Source organism: Fundulus heteroclitus, chromosome 18, assembly GCF_011125445.2.
Source record: "Fundulus heteroclitus isolate FHET01 chromosome 18, MU-UCD_Fhet_4.1, whole genome shotgun sequence".
Classification (NCBI taxonomy): domain Eukaryota; kingdom Metazoa; phylum Chordata; class Actinopteri; order Cyprinodontiformes; family Fundulidae; genus Fundulus; species Fundulus heteroclitus.
Genome location: NC_046378.1, coordinates 38,376,378 through 38,384,756, shown reverse-complemented (window position 1 = coordinate 38,384,756; position 8,379 = coordinate 38,376,378). Strand labels below are relative to the sequence as shown.

The following is an 8,379-nucleotide window of genomic DNA, read 5'->3' as shown; positions in this document are numbered from 1 at the left end:
CAGCTTAGTGCTGTTGTCTCTGGGCGGGTTCATTGTGTATCTGCTCTCTCCTGCTGTAGCTGTAGAGTGAGTCTTTTTATGCAAGTGTCATGTTCCTCCCTGGCTGTGAAGTGAGTGCGTGAAAGGAGGACAGATATGAAAACCAGCAGAAAAGAACTACCTCTTATGTAAAACACACACACAAGCACACACACACAGGTCTCAAATACCTCTGGCTGGTATAATGGACAGCTGGTGGGTTGGCGGGAAAACGCTGCGGACCAGCTGTCACTGAGAGGAGAGGCAGAATGGCGCGAAAACAAGGAGCTCACACACACACACACACCAGGAAAGAGATGACAAAAGGGTTAAAAACACACTGACCTAAATATACAAAGATACAGGAAGAGTGATAAGACTAAAACACAGCGATGTCAGAAAGAAATAAGCCGTTTCAGTTTGATTTTATAGAAAACGTTTTCAAAAACAAAAGCAGAAATCCTAACAAGAGCTGCAATAACAATGCTGGGCCAGTAGGTGGCGATAATGTTGACAGTAACTTTAAACTTTTAAATTAGTGATTCTTTTTTGGGAAGCAAAACCAAATGTTTGATATTGTCACAGTAGGTGCTGTTGTTTGCAGTTTCCAGCCTGTTCAGCACCAAAAAGTTAGCATGTGTGTGTGTTTTTGCCCTGAATTTGTAATGTTTTCATAATACTATCACTTGATGTATACACATGCAGTGCTCATAATTACCGCCCCTTACAGATTTTGTTTCTGTTCTTTGTTTTTTTCTCACCTAAATCTTTCAGATCATCAAACAAAATGGGGTTTATTATAATTACCAGTCAGGATCCTAAGCATGTGATGCTGAAAAACAATATAATCATGTATTGTTAATCATCAAGACAATCATTTTGACTCAGACCAAATATAAGTAGTCCTCACACACTTCAATTTTGTTTAGGCAGTTTCTAACGTTTTATTTAATGCAATGTTTCAAAATCTAAATTATTAAAATCAGTATGATATGTTCAGATATGCTTTGAATTTGTTTTTAAAGGACATTAAATGCCATCCTATCAGTTGATGGGAGACAGAAGTGATGGGACAGAGTACCCCTCCATGCTTTTCACTGGCAGTCATTTCAAGATCCCAACAGTTTGGCCAGAGGCTGTTTTTCCTGCGTGGAAACTTCTCCATCATGGATGAATAGAAAGAGGATTTTCATGTCATGACTGCCTGCTTGACTCTGGCGTTCAATCGACCACAAATACACAGTGTTTCATTTCACAAGAGATTGTGATCTTTCTCCTCGGTGTTTTGGAGGATTGGTGCTTGGTAGGACTAAATTGCATTTTATATGTTGAGATGACTAATAGAAGAAACAAGAAACACTTAAAGCAGCTTATTTCCCAAAGCTGTGAAGGCTATCGCCCCCTGCTCGGTTACATGTTCACAAACACACTACTGGTTCCACAAGTTCTGGATCCAATGAGAATTATTTACACTGTCTCCCACATTCTAATGTTTTTTTGCACACTTCAGTTTCTCAGGGAACGTTTGGTTGGACCACCATGCAAATTGCGCAGTTCTGTAACTTGTAAATTTAAATTAATTGCACAGTGTTTTTACTGTGTGCATCAGTGTATCAATCAACTGAACGTTTATGTGATACAGTTATGTAACTGCACAGTAATCTACATGGTTTATAAAAGTCTTTTGACTAGAACGTGAGTCTTATTTGACGCTGAGAAGTATTTGCACAGTTTGAGCTTCCCAGGAATTGTGTTGTCAATGTGTAATCTGTGTGCATTCTGAGCTGATGGCTTTATTACGGTAACTAGTGATGTTACGTTATGTGCCGAGGCTTCGAGGCGTGTGTCGAGTAATGGAGGGGGCGTTTCCGTGAAGCGCGTATCGAGGCTTGCTTCATTTAGGGGAGGAGCCGAAAACGATGACGTCTGAAGCCTCGCTGGCCGGCTGTACCACGTGACTGCTTCGGGAAGTAGTTCAGATGTTGGCGCGGCTTCGACAGCTTTAGAATCCCCACAGGCTCCATTCAAAATGTGGGTTGTTGTAGGCGAGTTGCGGTCAGTTGAGAGAGTGGATAGAGTTTTGATAGTTTGGATAGCAGAGTTTGGATAGTGGTTATTTAGTTTGAGACAGTTAGTTTGGTGTTTGGAGAGTTTAGGAGAGAGATAGATAGATAGGAGATCAGTGCTCTCAACTATCACGCATTGACCGTCACTGACTTCACACAGTCACACGCAAACATGGCATTTTTCACGCATAAAAATCCCAACGCCCATCTGGGCAGCGGACGATAAAAACTCCGCCTTCTGCTGAGATGTTTCAGCTTCTTTCACAGCTTGTGGCCCTCATTCCTGCTGCAGTTCATGTTAACAGAGCAGCAGGAGGAGCGATCAGAGTTATGAATAATTTTAGTCTTAACAGTGGTGAAAGTGTGCCGGTAAGGTCCTGTACTACGTACGCAGGAGGGGAGGGGGCGGGGGAAGAGAGCTGCTGCCAGATATTGCCTTCATTCAGAACCAGTGATGGCTGCACGCTGGATCATAAACAGTTCTGCTCACCAGATGCAGTTTAAAAACGCTACGTCTGGTTATAAGTTGTTTTTATTAATTCTGCATTTTTTAACTACATGCACCGTATTTCTGTGCCTCAGCGCTTCGGTGAGCTGCTGCCGTGCGCTTTTTTCAGATGCGCAAAATTACGTTACTTGTAATTTGGGTGCGCGCTTTCATTTTAAAGAACTTGTAACATCAGGAGGCTGATCTCAGACCGGTCAGCTCCTATGATCACTGTATAGGAGCCCTTTACAGTTTTTATTTATGCATTTCCCCCCTGTTTATCCCTCGCACGCAGCGCACCATCGGGTAAAATCCTCCCACCTCACCGCCCAGAGCGCACTGAGGAGAGCAATAGAGATTTGTCTGGTCGACTGAGATGAGAAACCTGTTGCTGTGAAAGGTGATATAGGTTATAAACTGTTACTGTCTAGAATTGCATTGAGCTGAAAAGAGAGGAGACATCAGCAGCTGGATCGTGCGTAAAGACGCAGCGGGAACCTCTGTGTGCTTCAGTGTTGCTGCTGAGGGGAAACTGTGGGACCGTATAGTACTGGACTAATCATTGGTCACAGTACCCCAATCTGTACATACTTGCACTTATTTATTTATGCACTCCGGCATCATCTGTGCCATGTGAGCGTGTCTTTTCAAAGGTTGGAGAAGTAGTATCAAAAAAGAGAAATCATTTGAAACCAAAAACTGTGGAGAAATTGTTGTTTCTTAATAAAAATGCATGAAATCATCCAAGTTACACAAGCATTAGCCTATTCACTACCCCCTGCCTAGTTCCACAAGCACTTTCATTGTCCTCTGCCTGATTAAGCCCATGCCATTTTTCTAGAGTCACAGAAAAACATTATTACACAACATGCCATATCATGTCACTACTATTTTGGGAATAATTACACACAGACAATACACTGAAACAATGTTTTATTATACACATGTGTATACAAAATTTATGTAGACAAATTATTTCGTCCTACACCTTTTGTGAAGTCATTCCCAAGAGTCATAATAGACAAAAATTCAATGCATCACACGTGTTAAGATCCAGCTGGCTGTGATTATACAACTTGCCAGTAGGTGGTGCTGTGTGCACATGAACCGTCAAGAAATGAACCTTTTCTCGAACCAGTTGGCTGAGTGGTTCAATGCCTCATGAGGCTTCATCTCGCCATCACTAACGGTAACACATGGTGACAATAAAGATTCTTGATGAGAATAAAAGAATGAGTAGATTATATCTAATTGTTTTCTTATTTGAAGCTTAAGAATGAAGTTCAGGAAGGTACCGAATACCTGCCGGGATCTAAGGTTGGCAGGAACAAGTGAAGTTTGGCTGGGTGCTCTTTGTGTTTCTTGTCCTTCTGATGCAGTTTAGGTTCAGGCAGGCAGGCGAGTGTTTTCCAGGAAGAAGGTAAGGTCCAGCAGCTCGTTTCAAAGATGGAGCTCTGAGCGGCAGCAAGTAGAAAGAGACAGTTTGGAATGAGTATCAGAAACCAGACGGCCAGCATGGAAGCCATCAAGGACAGAGGAACGAAATCAACTGGTTAACAACCAGTGGACAGCATCGTAGTCCTCAACAGCCAGGGAGCCAGTTTACTACAGATGTGCCGAGAACAAACTGGGGACTCTGTGCTGCCTCAGCCAGCCTTTTGAACAACCTCCCTGAGGATCTTAATGAGCTGCAGCTGTGGGTAATTGAGCCTGCAAGCCCTACCTGCTGAAATGTGAGGAGATGCTCACACACACACTCACTCACTCACTCTCTGGGTCTGCACTCATACCCAGAGATATTATATTTCAATGAAGAAAAAACATGGTTATGTTGTTTTAGCATTTATTTATTTTTTGTTATTATTCAAATTATTGTACTATAAAAGCAAAGCCATCAACAATGCAGACGACTGTCCACTGTGGCTCTACGCTCTTTCAGGAGGAGTGAATGCTGCTTGGAGAGAGTTGATGCAACCTGCTGGGTTTCCTTAGAGAGGAAACCTTTTTTGACCAATCTCTATAATCTGACCCAATCTGTATAATCTGATTGAATTTGATTTTGGAAAGTGCCTTGAGATGACATGTTTCATGAATTGGCGCTATATAAATAAAATTGAATTGAAATTGAATTGAAAAAGTGTCTTATATGACAAAAACATTCAAAGAAATAAAACCAGGCTTTTCTTTTTCTTTGTCCAAATTTAGTTACAAATTATAATAGCCTTCAGTTTTTTGTTTAGTCACTTGGTCATATGCCCTAATTCTTTTGTTGTTGTTTTTTTTTTTACATTTTAGAATGTTACACCAAATTATCGTGTACACCTAAACAAAATCAATTATAGCCAACTGACTTCAGATATAATATGGTCTCAGTGTAAAAGCAGCAGTTATGTGAAGACATGTTAGAGAAGATTAGAGAACAAGCATTTAATTGTGGAGAAGTTTAAAGGAGGGTTAGGTTATAAAACAATATCCCAACCGTCTCACAGAGCTCTGTTCAATTCATCATTTGGACATGTAAAGATGATGCCCCAGTCGCCAATCTACTAAAACATGAAAAAAATTAAATAAATAAATAAAACATGATAGTCCATCCAAACGGACAGGCCATGCAAGACTAGCAATAACCAGAAGCCCATGGTGACTGTGGAGGAGCTGCAGAGATTCACAGCTCAGGTGAAGAATCTACTGGCAGGGGTGAAACCCATGTGGGGGACACAGTATACTTGTTGAAGAAGCTCCACTGATTAAATGAGACCAAAATGGATCTTTTTGGCCCACAGAAACACTGTTTGATTAGGAAAACTAACACTGCACACCGCCATTAACACATCATACTCACAGTGAAGCATTGTGGTGGCAGCATCATGCTGTGGGGATTTCCTTCAATGGGAGAGGGAAGCGGGCCGTACTGATGAAGAAACAAAGTATAAGGAGGTTTAAATTCAGGGAAGACCAATGAGAACTGGTGAGCATATATACAGGACCAACAGTGACTCGGGAGCTAGGAGTTTGTCCAGCAACCACAGGATTGCAGCACACGAATGGGTGAATAAATAAATGTAACGTGAATTACTTTGGAGTGCTTGGACTTGATAAAGCTATACAAGTGCAGGCCATTACTGAGGGACAAGTGGAGAATGACATTTAAAGCAGGTGAGTTAATCAGGAGATCATGTGAAACAGCTGGGGCAAAAAGAGTGCAGGGAAACTGAGTAAGGGAGGCTGGTAAACATAAATGGAGCTGAACAGCAATACAAATTCACTATCAAACCATTAGGAAAAATTTAGCAGAGATCTAACAGAAAATAATTAAAAATGAACAGAAAACAATATTTTTAAGATACACTGAAAGGAATGAACTAACAAGGCTACACCCTATAGAACATTAACAACAGAAAACCGAGACACAAAGGAAACTCCAGCACCTAAGGATAATAATATCTTCTGCTTGAATGTTTTGTATTCCAGCAACATGAGGTTAATTGTATAATTTTATGATTTTGGTTCGGCCTGCAATTTGTAAACTGCATTTTTACTGGCAAACAATGTTTTTTAGGGGGACATACTTGTGTGTGTGGCCTTCATTCAGCTTTCAGTGACACAGATTACCTGTTTGCTAACAGGCCTTAAGGCTGTGTCTGTACAGCCTATCAAAATCCTTAAAGACTGGGACAGAAGCACAAAAAAAAGTCAACGTTTTAAAGATTTTTTTCCTTTTAATGCATGTAATCTCTTAAAGCTTTGCGGGAATCAGGAAACTCTGGTTATATAGTTGTTAAAAATTCCCACACTTTCTTTCCCAATAAATGTTGTATTAGTGCATGCTCTAAAACACGTAAAAATGCAGATACACACAGCTCTCCCAACAGATAGGCACGCAGAAGCCAGGGATCGTGGTAAAATGAGGGTGAATAGTGAAAAGCAGCTATTTATCCGAGCTCCCTCAGGTCTCCTGGGACACTTGCTGAGGAGGAACAATGACCGGTTTAACTCCATCCACTGACCTGCACACAAACACAGACTCACACAGTCCCTGTTCTGTTCGAAACGTCCAGCCGCACTAACACAGCTGTTCACCAACACACACATTCATTATGCACAACGAGATTCCCTCCTTTAAATAACTTAAGGGCAAAATGTGTTATTTTTGTCTTGCATCACCCGTCAACATCAACAAAATAGCTCCCATATCAGTTACTTTGGAGTTTGCCACCTGGAAGCTAATTGTGGATTTGTGAATAAAGACAAAAATTGTCAAGCGTAAAACATCATTTATTTAGGTTCTGTTTTATTGTCTTCTTCTTTATTGCTAAGAAGAAAAAAGTAATATCGAACAGCTAAAAGTCCAAGCGTTGTAAAACATATCTTAAAACATAAAGGACATTGTTGGGGCGACAGAAGATCATTGTTTCAGATTAATTAAGGACATAATTGTAGATTTAGCCTGTATTTTTTTTTTTTATTTCGTACTCAAATACTTCCATGGGTATAATTAATATCAAAATTGACTCAACCCGTATGGGCAGTTGCCCAGAGCGACAATAAAGAGTGGGGGGACTATAAGAAATCTATAATTTGCCGTGAACAGATTTTCTACTGCTTTTAGATATTTGCAGCCCAGGTGGAGTTGGAACCCATGTGGGTTCAGTAAGCATCCCCTGCTTGCTACACTGCATTTAAGGTCTCTGAGGTCTAAGGTCTGAGGTCTAAGGTCTTTATCCGGAAGTAAATTGAAATTTATCCTGTAAGTGACTGCGATTGATCACTGCACTTTATCCTGTACTGTAATTCACTGCAAGGTATCCTGTAGAGTTACTGCAATATTTCTGAGCTGTGTGAAAACGAAATTTCGTTCTGTATGCACTCTGTGTATACAAAATGACAATAAAGTAAGTCTAAGTCTAAGTCTAAGTGATACTTTCTTAGATTTTCATTGGTTGGGACAGGGTTGGGGCGACAAACGGGGGCTCCAATAAAGAATCACGAACCGAATCTAATTCTGCAATTGACTTTCCATTTAACAGCTAGAGCTTGCAGAAAACTTGTCGTGAACTGATAAAAACAATAGAGAGCTGTCAGTTAAAACAATTGAAAGAATAATAAAAGGTAAATTAACAAAGAATGGGGCAAAATGTGTCAACTGTTTCAAGGTTGCTAAAGTTTGGAGTAAATCAAAACAAAATGCTCAAGTTGTAAAAGGGGAAACATCCAGGTAAACCATTAATGCGTCAGATCAGAAAACCCAAAGCAATTTGCTTTAAAAACTAAAAATCCACACACAAAAAAAGGAAACGAAAACAAAACAAAAGACAAATGGGAGGAAACAAGAGTCAGTGTGTGTGAGAACCTGTGAAAAAAAACATCCAAAGGACAAGAAACCAGACCAGTGTTCTGACATCTAAACAGAAGAAATAAAGGTGCCACTGGGCTAAGAAGAAGAAGCAGACTTGAATGAGAGATGTTGGGATTAAAAGCGGGATTCAAGCATTAATCCTCAATCTGCACTGGCCAATTAGATGATGCTGGAATGTTTGTTTGATGACATCCCAGTGAAACATCACATGATGACCAAATGCTGCAGCTAATTTCCACGTTGAGGCATGGTTTGGGACTGCATGTAAAGGAGCATCATTACCTCCATCTACAGGAGATAAAGAGGTGATATTTTTTCCTGGTTTCAGCAATCTAAAGTAGGTTTTCTAAGGAATATGGCATTTTTCAGCTTGATAATGCCTTAGTCCACCAACTTTTCTTCAGGAAAGGCATATCAACTTAGTAATATGACGAGCTAACAGAACTGAAAGA

General features: G+C 40.4%; 1 long non-coding RNA gene across 1 annotated transcript; it reads right to left on the bottom strand.

Moving 5' to 3' along the window:
• Positions 1-1,019: 1,019 nt before the first annotated feature.
• On the bottom strand, positions 1,020-5,444 carry LOC118566675. The gene is made up of 4 exons (XR_004933202.1): positions 5,414-5,444; positions 3,768-4,025; positions 3,347-3,349; positions 1,020-1,823 (listed from the first exon to the last, which is right to left on the bottom strand). It is a non-coding gene; the product is annotated as an uncharacterized LOC118566675 (long non-coding RNA).
• Between the last annotated feature and the right edge of the window lie 2,935 nt (positions 5,445-8,379).